The 18,027-nt window shown below is 31.3% G+C and overlaps 1 pseudogene across 1 annotated transcript in view; it reads right to left on the reverse strand.

The window, feature by feature from the left end:
• Positions 1 to 1,026: 1,026 nt before the first annotated feature.
• LOC143223345 (NPC intracellular cholesterol transporter 1-like) overlaps positions 1,027 to 18,027 on the reverse strand; it is a 66,768-nt pseudogene continuing 49,767 nt past the window's right edge. Inside the window, exons 18-26 of the transcript XR_013012855.1 lie at positions 16,229 to 16,350; positions 15,052 to 15,166; positions 10,410 to 10,477; positions 9,668 to 9,815; positions 9,085 to 9,316; positions 7,576 to 7,689; positions 6,935 to 7,094; positions 4,922 to 5,007; positions 1,027 to 4,226 (exon numbers count right to left, since the gene is read on the reverse strand). The product of XR_013012855.1 is annotated as an NPC intracellular cholesterol transporter 1-like (transcript). The remainder of the gene's footprint in view (positions 4,227 to 4,921; positions 5,008 to 6,934; positions 7,095 to 7,575; positions 7,690 to 9,084; positions 9,317 to 9,667; positions 9,816 to 10,409; positions 10,478 to 15,051; positions 15,167 to 16,228; positions 16,351 to 18,027) is intronic.

Here is an 18,027-nt window from a genome sequence, read left to right on the forward strand (position 1 = left end):
TTTAATTGCCTTTGGATACGTTTTCCTTGTTTTTCAGCAGCTTCATTGGATAAAGCTTTCAAGCTATAAGTATGTACATAAAGATGTTTTGTTCTACCAGTCAGTCCTTTGTGTATTGTTTCCCAGACCATTCCAGTGGAATTAGAAGGTTAAAACCCCTTTTATTGTGCCTGCCACTTTCCTTCACAATGTGCTAAAATCAGTTATGTTAAACTTCCCTGCATAAAGTATTTAATAAGCTACTATTAATAGACCCCTGATGATACAGTTTAGCCTGAAAAAGTATTCTGACAGAAGTGGGGGAACAATCCATAGTACACTATTTAATTCTTTCAATATCCAAAGTTTTAAAACACAAGTAAATGTTAAGTTGGAAATTAACATACATAGTAATGAAAATAATTAAGAAAACTAGACTAGACTGAGTTATTAATGGTACAAAACATTACAAAAAACAAGTTCTACAATGCATTAGTGTTTTGTATGCGAGATCTTGGCTTTACACTTATATTTTTGTCACCATCCAATTTACCAATATGCTTTTTGTGTGCTCATTGGTCTCTTTGCAATTAAAATATTTATTATTTGCTGCTTGGTAAGCCTTGTGCTGAGGAAATGACATGTAACAGAATTTGTTTTTGTTAGCAGGCAGGGTAGTATCACTGTGGTGCAGATCAAAGACATGTTACTGAAATGCAGCCCAAACATTAATAGTATGCTTCATTCTAGAATCTAGATGTTTTACTTTCACTGTAATGCTATTATTTTTATTGCCATAATATAAACAGTTTTTGAATTTTGCTGAAGAATTCAAAAATGGATTAGTTTATAAAGACCACACATCTTCAATTTTGCTTCTTTAACTATTTATAGAACTTTCAATTTCAATATTATTTTAGCTTGGTTATCTCATCTTCTCAGCTATATGTCAGTCCAGGCCATTGTCGATATTCACAACATAACTGATGTCTGATATTTCCTGGTTTTGTTTTTTTACTATTAAAATTAAGAAAGAAAAAGACAACATTTTGTAAAGAATTAGACTTTATTTGCTCCTAATAAATTGTAAATATACATTTTCAGAAATGATTTTCTTTATACATAAATAACAGTAATTCTCAGGATACGCAATGATATACTTATTGAAAATTTATTTCAGACTGACATCTCCGGTCATGATTGAATTAACGAAAGGAGAAACAAGAGAATGTTTTGACTATATATACACACACACACATCTATATATGGTCAAAAACCTAAGTGTTGTTTAAATTAGTAATACTTAAGTTATGAGTACAAAAATAAAATTGTACTTGTAATTATTGAGTCTTTACCTAGTGGAAGGTTTCCATTCTTTTAGTTTTTTGGTTTTTTACATTAATACAGAAATCTTTGGAAGTCAAACACAAAGTAAAATGAAGAAAGAAAAGTCAATGGATATCAGTCAAACCATAAATAGATGAAACATGTCTTGGTCTTCTCAAAAACAACCCCATTACCTATGCAGAAGCATGAGTTAAGGGTTTTAATCCAACAAAAAGCTACAGTAATTCATTATCAACAGCAAACCCAGCTGCCCCAGTAAAGACCAGAATGGCTGTAACACCACAGGGGAAGAGGACAAGAGAGCAAGATGGGAGGAACACTTTAAGGAAACACTCAACAGACCAGCACCATCTATCCCACCACCCACTGAACTCCTCGATATCAACACTGGCCCCCCTACCAAGAATGAGATCACCAAGGCCATCAAGTCTCTCAAGTCAGGCCCCTATGGTATATCACCTGAAGTGCTGAAGGCAGACATCCAGACCTCAACTGACATGCTGCACACACTCCTACACAAGATCTGGGAGCAAGAAAGAGTGCCAGAAGACTGGAAGAAAGGCCACTTTGTGAAGCTGCCAAAGAAAGAGGACCTGTCCTCCTGCACCAACTGGAGAGGTATCATGCAGCTGTCCATACCAGGGAAAGTACTGGCAAGAATCAGCCTAGAGAGACTGAAGACAGCACTGGCCCAGACACTTCGAGATGAACAGGCAGGCTTCCAGCAAGATAGATCATGCACAGACCACATCGCCACATTGAGCATCATCATCGAATAGTCCCTGGAATGGCAGAGCCCTCTGTACTGAGTCTTCGTTAACTTTCAGATAGTGTTGAAAGAAACATCATCTGGAGACTGATGCACCACTATGGCTTTCCACCAAAGTTCATCACCATCATCCAACAACTGGATGAAGACTCCACCTGCCAAGTCATCCATGACAGAAGCCTTCTCCATGCAAACTGGCACTGACGATCTTCCTGCTGGTGGTTGACTGAATAATGCGGCAGGCCACGGCAGGCAGGAGAACTGGAAGATCTGGACTTTGCAGATGACATCTGCCTTCTCTCCCACAAACAACAAGATGTGCAGGAGAAACTGAGCCAGGTTGCAGACTCCAAATCAACATCAGGAAGACGGAGGTCATGAGGGTAAACAACAGCCAGCAAGACCCAGTGCGACTACATCAAGAAGGCATCAAGGAAGTCGACAAGTTTGTCTACCTAGAATGCGTCGTCAGCAAAGATGGGGGGCAGATGAGGACATCAAGTGCCAAATAAACAAAGTCCAACACACCTTCAATACTCTGCAGCCCATCTGGAGATCAACATCCCTCTCACTCCACAACAAGATCTGGATCTTCAACACCAACGTCAAGTCGGTCCTACTTTACAGCTCAGAAACCTGGCGGGTAACCCGGACCAACACCCACAAGCTCCAGACATTTATCAACAGATGTCTCAGGAACATGATGGCCGGAAGTCGTCTCCAACGACCAACTGTGGGACAGGACCAGATAAGCCCCAATCGAGAATGACATCAAGAAACGGAAATGGATCGACCAAAACAGACCAGCAGCGGTAAGACATGGGCGAGCTGAAGGTGTTGTTAAGCCTGCTTCTAAATTCATTATCAAAATGAAAGCAGTCATGCTTAACTTTGATAAGTTATTTTACACTTCATGCTATGAAATTTAGTTGGTATAGAAAAACATCTTTTTGTGTTACAAATTGAGTATGATTTATTATAAAGTTACATACATTCTCAAACATTTTTCAATCATGGTTATGCTCAAAACGTGCATTTCACTGATCTCACAAACACATGTCAAGATTTTTTCATAGCAGTTTCAAAATGATTTCCTTTAAATTTCTTCCATCAACAATTTTCCACTTTAGAGCAGATTATTACAAAATAAACTAGTTACTGCAATGCCACTCAAGAAAAGTGGTTTCTTATACACATTGTAGATTGATCACTCTCTCGACACCTTCAGTGTATGTATTAAAACATTAACTCAGTACGTAAGGACGAGAGAATCACAGAATATTGTTTTCATTTAACAATACACAAAATAGTGTCAAGAAGTACTAGCAGTTTAAAAATTGAGAATCTTTTATTATTATAAAATAAATGCAAAAGTGAATAATAAAAATAAACACTGTTTGCCCTTTGCATATACTTTTAAAAGAAAATGTTTATAGAGATAAGGACAGTCTGCCTCATAAATATGATACAAATTTAAGGTAGTAAATGAGCAATTTGTAATAATTTCATTATTGTTATTACAAAATAAACAGAAATATCTAGTTTATTACAGCTTTTATTAACCATAAGATATTTCATTAAAAAGCATATTAACCAGGATGATATACCAAAAAGATTATTTTGCAGTTACTAAACTTTAACTGAAACTGATAAACATGTTACAAGTTAGAACTTTATTTAATGAGAAGAAACAAAACTAGGCTGTATTTATTGAAGCCAAAGTTGTTGAGTCACAAACAATTAACCCGAAATAGAGCATGTTAACTATTAATGAATAACAGAACATTTTTATATCTCCAACTGCTATACTTTAAATGTATATCTATTATACAAAGATACTAAATACCACAAATCGCAGATAAGAAACATTTTAAATAAACAATTATTCTTTCCTAGCATAGTAATTAAATAGGTTTTTTTTAATAATGTAGCCATAATACTTGCAAGGGAAACAACATTCTTATTGCAAATGTATTAACAATAACACTTACAAATCACAACACTAACCAGTTTCCCAGTTTCATGCACAATATAGATTGGTCTTTATGGTTATCAAACAGATGTGACAAAATATTCTAATGTAAAGGACAACCCAACTGGTAATTTGAAGCTTTTCTTTTCACATAATAACCTAGAATAGAAAATATAAATTAATAATAATAAATGTGTGTGTGTGTGTGTGTGCAAGTTTCAATGCATTACTATGTAATATTTTATTCATTTATGAAGATATGAATAAAAAATAGTGAGTCTTAACAGAAAAACAAATCTTGATTCTGATGAAGCTTTATTTGAAATTTACAGTTTTGTAAAAGCCAGTACTGATAAGATTATTTTAACAAGCTAAGAGCCACTCCAAAAGTTTGGGTAGTACGGTGTTAAAGCTACTTAAGACATGCAGAAAATTCTGTATCTTGCTTCAAAATTGTATTACAAATGTATTAACATACAATTTGAAATGTTTTATTAAAATCGTTTTGTAAGATAAAGACTTTTCCATTAAATCACATTCCAGTTTTAATACCACACACTTCATAAAAAGCACATATTGGTATATCTCTTAAATTAGCTAACAATCTTATATTAAAGGTAAGTTAGTGCATTTTACAAAAAAAAGTTTATCAAATTTCAAACTTATCATTGTTATTATGATACACTCCAAATAAATTAAGTAATTCTTGGAATGAGTGTATTTTCCACCAAAATTTGATGCACTAAAGATCTTTCTGGTGATCTTTTATTTTCAATTAGATGTTATCTGACAAAAAGTAGTAGTCAATATTTACACCAAACCTATAAATTGTTGTATTACAAATATATACTTACACTTTCAGCATGGGTAGTTTTGTCTCGAGAGTTTTTGTCTTGGAGATGAATGTGGTCATACAGTTTTTGTCTATTGACTGAAGGTCCTAAAACAAGAACAGTTCATATTGTCATTGATCTATTAAAATAGTTATATTGTAATAAATATATGTACATTTTCTTCATATTTAACAATACTGTCTGTAATACTTATTCAAATGTTGATATCTTCTCTATTCCAAAGAACTATGTTATGGGCATCTTTTAATATAGTTTGACACTGTGTCTAATGTCATAAGGTCTGTAAGGCCTTTCGTTAAATTTCCTCTAGGTTCCTGTGAGTACAAATTGCCTGTTTATAAAATGGTTAAGACAATTTTGTAGTAACATGACAAATAAAATGACATTGCAGTTTTATCAGGGTTAGTATTATCCATAAACCAAAGTATCCAAGTTCTTTCAATATATACTACAAATTCTATTTTAAAATCTGTATACATTATTTTAAGTTCGGGATACAATAATGATCAAAAGCCAATATTTTATCCTTATAACTACTAAATATGGAAATGCTGCAATACTTTTTACTTGTTCATGTAACCACTATACCTTACACAATATACTATTGCAGCCTCTAATGGATAATACCTACAATATTTTGAAACAAATATTGTAGCCTTCTAATGTAATGGTAAAAGCACAAATATTTAGTCTAAGTAACTTAAATCTTACAACATTTTACACTTAATTTATATGTACATATATATTTTTTTTCATTATATTTAACATATGGCCGTGACTGGCTAATATTACAGAAGATGCATGTGCATTCATGTTACCTTATCCAAGAATATAAAACTATCTTTACAAATTTATCTGTCTTGGTTTTATTTTAGTGGACTATTATTTTGTAATACAAAGTCACATTTTGATTATTATACCTATGTACATACTTTATTACTATTTAAAAATAAGTCATTAAACTTATTTTTCTTACAGTTATAGAATAATAGAAGAAGGAGTAAAGCAAACAATAATTTCTTCCAGCTATGACCTTTGAATGTGGTTGCTAAGCCTTTCAAAATTTTGCAGGTGGAGGATGTGAAACTAAAATTACTTTCAGGTTTTATATATACATTTTGCAAAAACCAAAAATCATGAATTACTATATCAATACCATAGAATTCCACCATAATTTATCATGGATAGTTACTAAGCTGTATTCGAGTCTAAAAAAAAAAAAAAAAGACATTTTGCAGTCACTGAACTCTTATGTTACTGCTAGGAATCTAGCATGAAAAGAAAGTTTGCTGCCTGCATACTTCAAAAAGGATGAGAAAGCAACTAGAGACATTCTCAGCTTCTGATTGGTTATACACAGAAGTAGATGTAACAAACTATTTTCCAAGATGGAAAGAAGTGGGTGAGGTGACTGTGCTAATTCACTAAGTGTAGCAATATCTTAGCAAATAGAAAAGATAGAAGGTTCTTATTTTATATTCTAGCTTGTAAATATCTATAATTTGAGTTCATAATTAATAAGAAATTATAGACTTACTTTGTATTTGAACATCACAAACATTTAATTTGAACTAATGTTGCATTTAACATACTGTGTGACAAACAAAAAATAATATTTAGGTGTTTATTAGTGTTTAATAAATATGATTTGAATTATAATCAACAAATTGTGACCAAACTTACTGACAAATTCATAAATTGTAGTTCAATAACATTTTGAATGTGAGTAAACAAATGTGATGACATGGTCCTTTGGCCCTACAGTTAATGTACTTTGTATTTATAGTTAAAATGAATTATATATTATCTACCTAATTAAGAATTCTTGGAGCCAATGCTGCTTTTAACTGTAGTTCACAGTTGTTCATGATGTGTGTTTGGTTTTATAATAAGGAACATAATACTAGTTCACATTTTGTTTACACAAATCACAGAAGTTGTTAACGTCTTAAATAAAAAGCAACAAAAAACAGAAATGAGACATTCTATGGGACCAAATAACAATCAACTTACCAATTACACTCAGAAACACTGGTAAAAAAATTAGGCTGTGGAGTGTTCCAAATGCAATGATACCTACATACATTCTGAAATAGAACACTTGAAAGATTTGGGATTTTGCAAAGGCTAGAACCAGGATCCCACAGTCAGTGAGGGTAATACCTGATAAGATCTAAAATTCCAAACAAAGCAAAATATTTTATTAAGTGTAACTTGTTGGTTAATTTGTTCAATACCTGAAATTAAACATAACATGAGAATAATGTAAGATAAATACATAAAACATCTAAAAATACTTTACATTTTAACATTATCTTGGAAATGTGTTTTAATTGTTAGACAAATTACCAGCTACTACACTTGCATTGGTAACAAAAACGTTCTAGAGTGATATTATGCTATTACAAAAAAAATTTTTATGGTAATTGGGCTACTATAAATTAAAAGTTTAAACTTATTCATATTTAGGATTTCATCCACTATCATTTATTGAAGATTTTGAATGTTAGAGAGAAATCAACATATTAACATGATACATAAAACCAATTCCGAAGAAATAATTGCTGAATATCACCAATATCACTGAAATGGTGTTAGAACAATAATCATTAAATCTTACATTTGGTTTTAGATTTGAAGAAATCACTACTCACAGAACTTCCAATGCGTTCCAGTGCATCTTGCGCTCTTTTGGTGCGGGTCGGAGCAGGACTAATTGCAAACAGTCTGGTTAAGTGAGAACAGAATTCCACAGAAATACCTACTGCCTACACAAGGAAAACAGGCTTACTCATACAGACTTCAATGCACCTTATTTAGTTTTACAACAAATTTTTTCTTTTACTAGAAAATTTTAATTTAATTGAAATTCTTTTAACAATAGTTAATGTGTGCAAATGTGTAGAAGGTCTTGTGTATATGATACTGAGCCCAATGCAAAAGGATGAACTGAGTTTGTGACTCCAAACTGACCAATATAGTTTCTGTAAAGTAACTTCTAATAGGTTTTATGTATCATTACTAAATTTGACAAGTTTTCAGTAATCATCAAAAGCCAATTGTATATAAAAAATACAGAATTTTTACAGAAGTATTTTCAATAAATGTTTCTCCCATTCATATTAAAAATCTGTGATTTCATTTCTACAATATCTAAAATCTCCTAAAAACTTAAATCTTTTTGTTAGTAACACATATAATACCTGTTATTTTCTCTACCCTGATTTTATATGACATTGTTCCATTTGACTAACCTTGTAACCACCAAATAAAAAATTAAAATATACCAAGTTAAATTTTTCTTTCTAGAATAACTTCAAATTGTAACATGGAACTACATTCCTTTATTATAAATAGCTCAAAATGCATAACAGTATACAACTGTTTATATTTACAGTTTTACTGCCCTTTGAATTATGTTTAACTTATATTTTCACTATAAAATCTGTAATTTACTTGGTGAATGTGGAGACCAAATTACCCTGTCAAGTCACATCAAGCTACTCGTGAGTTGCTCACAAGAATATCTCCTAATATATTATTATTCCTTATTTTACCTCACCTAAAATATTTTAATTTTTATAATGAAATGAAAAAACAAGAACCTATTCACCTAGGTCTTTCTTTTTTTGCCATCAATTGTCAATGAAATTTAACCTTACCTTTTAATACTAATGGTAAATAAATATTTTATTTAGCTAAATAATGCACTAAAGAAAACAAGAATAACAAAAAGCAATGTCCTGTAATTATTCATTTTACTGCCTTTCTGATTAGCAATAAATGCTGTTAAACTCTCAGTTAAGTTCACTGATGTGTTCCATTGGGAATAAAGTTTAACTAAATAGTTATTAATTAATACAGCACTGATTTTTAATGAGCATTCAAATTCCAATGATGTGTACAGTTCCAACAGATTTTTTTTAAAATACAACAATTAAGCTAATTTCATAAAGTTATCTGGGAAATGTGACAACAATGAACATATTGTAAAATAAGATGAAAAAATAAGGTCTGTTTAAACAAGATATAGCCTTGAATTTTGTCATGATGTAACAACATCACATTATTTGTTGACTAAAGAAGCAAGTAATGAATAAACAAAATACAACCAAAGTGAATAAAGACAATGTGATAATCTAGGTAAAGTGAAATTCACTAACCACAACCAAGTTGACTAATGACACAGCATTAAGTGAGATGCTCCACCAGTACATCAGTCCCATCAAGTTAACAATAATCATCACAATGGTAATTACAACAATAGCAGCTGAAAAAAAATCCAGTCCCAGCAACAGAAAAGTAACAATAAATATGGCAGCCAATGAGAAGCCCAAACTCTTCATTGTATCAGGCCACATGGTAAGATACTGTTCATAAAATACATGAACAATGCTGGAAGATGAGAAAAGATTTTTGTGTAAAACTTAAAACCAAAACCAGTGACATCCGGTAGATGCACATAAAAACCAGTTAGTAATATTACAGAAATATATACTGAAAAACACTGATGAATCTTATTTAATTAAGAAAATTACGTGCTACTTCCTTACTTAACTATACACATCGTTAGAGCTAAAATGTTATTACAATAATAGTTATTAAAATGTAGTGGCACTGAAAAAATTTTCAACTCTAATATTTTTAATTCTATATTCAATTTATTATCAAGTATAACTGGATTTATATACTTATTTTTCTGTTTATGTTGAAACCATTGGCTAAAATACAGAAGAAAATATTTACCTATAAGGAAATACACGAACGTCCGAGTTAGTGGAATCAGTTCTGATCTGCTCAGTCAGTTTGTCTGATATATAACGTGACAACTCCAGAGCTTTGTAAAAGTCCTTAGAGGTCTTGAGAATAGTATGATAGGTCATGTAGTGGGTGGCTTAAGACAGAATGTAGTAATTATTTGAAAAAGAAATTAACAGTCAGTGTATCAACATGTAGCTATAATGATTATTTTTAAAAAATTTAGTGAGTTAATATATAATCAGATATTATGATAGTTGGTAAGATATCTATCCATAAAAGATTATGATAACTATAACTCATGAATATGGTGTCAAAAGGAATCCTTCTTACTTGTAAAATATAATATCCAAAGTATTATGTATGATTTAAATAGCAGACATCTGAATAAATAGGGTTCATCCAAATACTTCTTTTGCCACTTAAATTTAGTTGCTACTATCATTTTCAGAACTTGAAAGTAACATTATGTCATGTTCTTCACACATAAATTTGACCACTTGCATGAGTACATTTTGATAAGACTTAAAAAAAAGAGTACTGCTTGTAAATTTTATTTTTCTGAAAAAAAAATACTCGTAAAAGTTTTTTTTTTTTATTTCTAGTAGGTCCATTTGGTTCTATATACATGGGGTAAGAACTTTTACTCCACTTCTAAGGGAACAATCAGGATATAGTATAAAATATTTTATATTTCCCAACTATAATAAACATAGTTAAACTGCCTTACCTCCTACCCTGACTGAGTTATTACTGTTAGAAATCAATTCTACAGCTGAGCTGAACTGGGCCTTGCCTCTGAAGTAGTAACATGAAAAAGAAACAATGTTGTTAGTTACTAAACAGTGTTTTGTATTATCCTGTTTTTTCAAACAACATTATTAGATAAAATGTATAGAAATAAAACACCTATTAAAAAGAATGTTTGGTTTTTATCTATTTGTCTCTGTTACAGTTAAGTGTTGTTAGCTGTAAGAAGACTTCCTTCTCTTCTACAAGTGTTTCCTGAATAGATTTTACATTGTGTTTTTTCTTGCAGCATGTGAACTTGAAAGTACAACAAAGAGGGCATGACTGAGGAGAGAAAGAATGTTGAAAACTTAAACTCTTACAGATTTGTGAAACTTATTTAATATCTATATTATATAGCCTATCCTAACCTAAGTAGAGATAATAAATAAAAGAGAAGCATGGATTGTGGAAAATGACAACAGGATTTCAGGAAGAGCTCAAGCTTTTTACTGGTAAGGAATACTTCAGCTAACAACGACTTTCAGGAAGTTAGAAAGAGTACTATTAAGGCTAAAAGTAGTGGATTTAACTGTAATGAGCCTATTCTACTCAGCAACAGATTTCAGCCCTTCACTTGTACAGATGAGGAACTATTGGAAGAAGGAAAACAAAAAGGTCAGAGAAGGAAATGAATGATAAATTAAGGATGTTATAGTTATAGGTGATTCCTTGACAAAGCATGTGGATAGGATAGTCTGTATGGTAAACAGGGATAAAAAAATCAAATTATACTACTCAGGGGTACAAGTGGAGGATACAGTTGACAAAGTGGGAGATATTAATAGAGGGGGGGGATAGTAGAGATGCAGTTCTTGTGGTGCATGTAGGGGCTTATGTAGGAAAAGGTATGTTAGAAGAGCTAATTAATACATACAAGGATAGTTGATACAAGAATTTAAAGAAAAAGGTCAAAACTTAATTTTGTCAGGGATGCTGCCCAGAATTAATTTAAGGATGAAGTTATGAGTAGGTCATTAGGGCTAAATGACAAGCTTAGATTAGTATGCAAGGATGTGCAGATAGGATTGTTGGACTTGTGAGATCAGTGCAATGGAAGAAAGGAACTCTATGGAATGAATGGTTTACATTTAAATAAGATAGGGAATAACTTGTTTGGTAAGCCTATTAGCATAGCCATAAGGGAAGTTTTAAACTAGGACTAGACAGTGGTGAGGGTCAGGAAAGAATAAAAAGGAGAAAAATGTTTAGCATAGGAAATAAGTATGGAATTAATTATACAGATGAGCTTAAGTGTTACTATTATACTGTTGAAAGTATAAGAATTGAGAGAGATGATTACAGATCAATGGTAGGAATAGTGGATTTTGATATAATGGGAATAACTGAAACATTTTTAAACATAGATGATTATAGTGAGAAAAGTTTCTTTGAAATACAGGGTTACAGGCTATTCAATGGGTGTAGAGTATTAAAAAGGGGGGTAGAGTGACTTTATATGTGAAATAAGTTACATCCTGTTGAAGTTGAGGATAAAGATAACACCAAGTAGACTGAATCCATTTGGGTTTATATTAGTGAATACAAAGGGAAAAAAAAAACTTAGTGGGAATTTATTATTGACCACCAAATAATATTGATGAAATTAATGGTAACTTCACAATAAGATTAAAATTTCAGCTGTTAATGAAGTCATAATTGTGGGTGATTTTATAAGGCATATAGATTTGGAAGTGCTAGAATTAAACCATGAGGGAGAAAGTTTCAAGATGTCTATTTTACCAATTAGTCAACAAACTTACTAAAAACAATGCTATTTTAGATTTATTTTTAACTTCAAATATAGAAATGGTTGAGAGAGTAGAATCAAGGAACATCTGGGTGCACGTGATTATTGGTGTATTAGGTTCAATGGTTTGCTGCATATGGAGATAAGGAATAATGATATTTGGGTTACAAATTTCAAAGGGATGCAACAAGAATTATTTGTTGTGCATTGGATAGCCAAGTTATTTGTAAACACTGATCACATGTTGAGAAATGTTAAAGATCAACTTTAAACATTCATAGTAAACATATTCCTTATAGAAAGAAGAGAGTAGCTGCAAGTAAAAACTGGGTTGGCTCACAAAGAGTTTAAGAGATAATATTAAAGAAAATCATAATCAATTTAACATATTTAAATTGACTTATATGACATGAAACTTAGAAGATTATAGAATATAACAAAAGTTAGTGAAACAGAAAATAAGGATGTATGAGGAAATGTTAGCTGAAAATCTAAAAATTAGCAGTACGGATTTCTTTAAGTACACTAAAGATAATGTTAGAATGTGGTAGGACTCTTAGAGATGATAAAGGAAGGCTATTATCTGATGACTCTGGGTTATTAAATTTTGATTCTTCTACTAATGCAGATTTAAAGAGTATTTGACATATTGAACAGATAATACATGTAACTGAGATCAGTTAAAATGACTGCATTAATCCTGAGCTAGTTAAGAAAAAATTGGAAAGTTTTAAAAAAATGATAAGATTCCTGGAATAACCCAAGGATTTTGAAGGTGGTTAAAAATTGAATATGTGAGTCACTTACTACTATTTTGTGTTAGTCCTTAAATAGTCACAGTTACCACAGGATTGGAAGTTACCTGATGTAGATCTTTTAAATTATCCTAGTGATTACAGGCCTATTAATCTTCCTACATCTGAGGTAAAAGTTTTGGAAAGTCTGTTAAAGATGCTTTGTAAAGTAATTTAACAAAGTTTAAACTTTTAATGGATAGTCAACATGATTTCACTAAGGGAAAATCTCGCTTTACAAATCTTTTGACATTTTTTGAAAATATTACTGCTTATGTAGATGAGGGTAAGGGTGTAGATTTGGTGTACCTGGATTTGCAGAAAACATTTGAGAAGGTGCTACATAAAAGGCTTGTAAAAGTAAAAATCTATAGGTGTAGAGCAGTGGTTCTTAACCTAGGGGTCATGACCCCTGAAGTTTCTTGGGGTCACAGAAGGTTTGGGAATTATTGGGGAAATCATGGAGCAGTTGGTAGTTTTTGTGGCAAGTGCCTGTAACTGCCCACCAATGAGAAACACGCTGAAGTGCGGCAGTTGAACTGCATCGAGATTCTTGTTGCACAACCACCTGTCTAATTTTGAGTAAAATTTTGAATTGTCTAAATTTTTTTAACTATATAATATTAATACATCGAACTTAAAATTTAAATATCAAAGTTTCCGTCGTATTTAGTATATTTTCTCATTATATATCAACCCTCACCATGAGTGAATATGTAGGTTTTGTATGATATTCAGTAATTCCATGGATTTTACATTTGTTTAGCACTTGTAGCATTTCTCAAGGTCATTTATTTGTAACATTTTCAATAAATTATGATCTTTATATAGTTTTGTTTTATTCTACCTTTACGCAAATTTCACCATTACAAAAATTATTATAGGGGTCACGGTAATACCGTGGAGAGTCTCAGGGGGTAAGACAAGTAAAAAGGTTAAGAACCACTGGTGTATAGGATAAGTTAAACTGGATAGGAGAGGGGCTGGATAGAAGAAAGTAGAGGGTTGTTACAAATGGAATTCAGTCACACTGGATTAATGTCATAAGTGAGGTAACTTAGGGCTCAGTCTTAGGACCTTCGTTCTTTGAGTTACATCAATAATGTAGATGAAGGAATAGTCACTAAATTCACAGATGATATTAAAGTATTGGTTGTTGATAACTGAAGAGGATGCTGCTGCTTTACATAAGGATTTAGATCATTTAGTGAGTTAGATAAATAAATGGAAGATGGGTTTTAATCGTAATAAATGCAAGATAATGCATATAGGTTATCATAATTTAAATTATATGTACACTTTTAATGAGACAAGCTTTAACAGTGTTATGAAAGATGGGGATTTTGGTATAATAACTGATCAGTCTCTAAAGCCAATGAAGCAGTGTGCTGTTGTTAGTGGCAAAGCAAATAGGAAATATTAAATGCAAGTCTAAAGAGGTTATAATTTCATTGTACATGTGACTGGTTAGTCCACATTTTGAATATTGTGTTCAGTCTTGGGCTCCTTACCATTGGAAAGGGTTACTAGAATGCTGGCTGGATGGAGGGGTTATCATAGGAGGAGAGGCTGAAATCTTTCAAATTGTTTTCTCTTGAAAAAAGAAAATTTTGGGAGGATTTGATTGAGATGTTTATGATTGTAAATAGAATTCATAATGTTGACATATCATCCTTTTTTTCATATTTAACAGTAAGAATAGTATGATTAGAGGACAAAAGTATAAATTTTGGCAGGGTAAAAAATCATCCTCAGCCCAGACATTTTCATTTTTTCACACCGTGGTTGGTCTTTGGCATGGGATGCCATCAGATGTTGTAGAGGCAGTAAATTTAAATGACTTTAAGAAATAGCTTGATAAGTATATGAATAAGGCCTGATTGTAAGTTTAATTTAGATTATAGCATGGAACAGCCAAGATGGACCAATAGATCTCATGGTGTCCCAGAATCTAATGTTATATAATTTATGTTATTAGATTTCAGTAATAACTATCACTATCATTATATCAAACTAACCAATTAGAAACTGTCACCTACGCTTTAGCACAGTACTCATTAGGTAGGTCTTGTAAAAAGTATTTCAGATAATGGTTGAACTCTGAGCCAACTGGACGTACTTGGAGCTTAGCACAACTTTCACACTCCAACTCATCTATAACAGAAAATTTTAGATGAAATGTTACAATATGCACCTCTGCTAAACTTATATTCATTACTTAGTTAGTAGATGCATCCATAAATAAAAAAACACTTAGGTAATGTAAATGAGTTTAATTAATTTAAATAGCCTAGGACTAATGACAGCTGATGAATACTGTTGCATATTGTGACTTATATTTGGCTTGATGTGAACACAAGATTCAAAATTAATGTTGAACACAAGTAAGGACTACTAGTTTTCAGAGAATACAACATATACAACCCCAAAACTAATAATTTTGCTTCATAAACTTATACAGGAAACAAAAGTTAATTTAAATCCAGTTTGTTATAAAATTCTTGCATCACAACTGTATCAAATATATCCACATTTACACTAAAGTTCTGTGATAATGACATGTTTTATATTACTACATATGGAAAAACAACAAATCACCATATGAGACTAACACTGTAATACACAAAGTTTTCAGGATTAATAAATGTTGCTATGTTTGATTTCAAGAATATTTTACAGATAATATCAAAGACAGTTAAAAAGGTCATTGCAGCATATAATGTGAAAGTTCACAGAAGACATTAAGGCATTTTCATTCACCACCTTTTACAGCAGAAGGACAGAATGTTTATAAAGTACAATTTGACACATTAACTAACCACTGTTTCCTACCTCAAAAAAACAGTTGTGAGAAAACATTTCGATAGATAGGGTCATTTATTGCATTCAACTTAAAAAATAAATTTTACAAACAAAAATATTGATAAGTACACTTACCATAGTTTGCTGCATAAAAACAACTAATAATATGAACAAGATACTGTAACACATTCATTCATCAATGTTTACTGCATAAGAATTGAGAGTTTGTACAAGATATTCTAATATATTCCTTCACCACTGTTAGCCACATAAGGACTGGAAGTATGTACATTTACAATGTTCAGAGCACTGGAAGGGCAAAGTTTATGAAAACAAATTCGAACAGTCCACTTACCATCGTTTGCTGCATAACTACTAAGAGCTTGCAAAATACATTCTGACACATTAACTCACCACTGTTTGCAGCATAGGATGGACAGAATGTTTTATTATGTTGTTCAAAGCAACACTGTTGACTCTTCATGTAGTCAAAGTAATCATCCAACCAACTTGCTGGTTGTGCTGCTATGTAAGTCCTAAATGCAAAAAAAATTCACTGAATATTGAAGTAATGGATAGAAATTTTGCTTTGCTATTGAAAGCATCATAACTAAAATATACAAGTTTTAACCAGTAATATCAGAAAGATCTGGTAAAGAATCATTACTGTTTTTACATGTTATTATGTGTTTACTGAATATTAAGTTACTGATTACCATATTCTATTTCCTTAAGAGATGAAGTATCAAACTGCAGCATTAGACCTGGACAACGATCATTCTATTACATCTGAAATTTGGTAAAAGAGGAAATGTTTTGAAATGCATTTTAATTGTCTAATGTGCCAGTTAAAAACCATATTGAATATATATATTTTAAAGACTTTATGTAACTATGTATGAAAATTTGCAAAAACAAAGTGTAAAAAAATATTTTGATAAAGCTTTTTTTTGCTAGTTTTTAATATATTAACTAAAAGTCTGCACTGGCTTTCTTTGTAAAATTAAAAAGACAAAAATATTTTAAATTTAATATGAAAGCAAATGAAGATTTAAAAGCATTACTATTCAATTAACTTAGTATTTTGTATATGCCAGAAGACAACTTAATACATCCTGATGAAACATCAGGAGAAATCCCAGTTGATCCTCTCGAAAAAGTATATTGTTTGTTGTTTTTTGTAGTAAACATGTGGGCAACTTTTTTTTCCTGATAAAATCTTTGCAGTCCAGTTTATCCCTGCTTAAAAATATGAATTTTAGTTTTCAGCTGTTCTTTAAGTGGTTTGTCTATTTCAACCAGAAAATAGGTTACAGTTCTGGCATCCATCACCTTATTTCTTTGAAAAGATACAATTCAAATAAAAATATAAAGAATACATTTACAGTCCCATCTGGCTACTTATCTTTCACTTATACTGTCATGTCACACTTAATTGGAAAGAAGCTAAAAACCTGAGAACCACCCCTCTTCAAACAAACCTGAATAATGCACTTATATTACCTCTGCATTCTGAATTCAACCACTTTCAAAACTATATGTACTTTGCTTGTACTGCTGTCTCTGTGTGTATGTAAACTGTATACGTGCATTTGATTGTGTTGATTTTTTACTTTGTTTTTTCACCTCACAATATGTTGATAATTTGTCTTCATACAGAAGAAGCTAGTTTTGTTATTACAGAAAGTATTGGTACAAATATTAAAAGTATTTTCATTATTAAAGATTGAACAAGTTATAGACATTTTATAAATACTGCATCAACTGAGAAGAAATAACAAAAAAGTTTAAGAACTTTTAGACACTGTCCAACAAATTGTAATAAAAAACAAAACTCTAAGTTAAGTCATTTTTGGTGAAGCAAGAACACTTGGCTGGATCTGTTTAATTCAGAAATCTAAGAATTTGACAAAAATAATTTTATTTTCCTTTTTGAAAATTATAAAAAAAAAGTAAATTGAGTTAGTTTTCCCACTGAATAATTACCACTAAAAAGTGGTGTAAGTATTAGCACCTTGATTAGGTTAACTGTAAACTTCTACGTATCATAATCATTATGTTAAAACACAACAAATTTTGTACACTTTCATTTAACAGATACCAATAAAATACAATGAAAAAATCTGAATAAAAGATGAGGGGTCATAGCATTGATAATAAAACAAATATACTTTTTTTTTTTTTTTTTTTTTTTACAGATCAGTTAACATGGC

Source organism: Tachypleus tridentatus, chromosome 8, assembly GCF_004210375.1.
Source record: "Tachypleus tridentatus isolate NWPU-2018 chromosome 8, ASM421037v1, whole genome shotgun sequence".
Taxonomy (NCBI): Eukaryota; Metazoa; Arthropoda; class Merostomata; order Xiphosura; family Limulidae; genus Tachypleus; species Tachypleus tridentatus.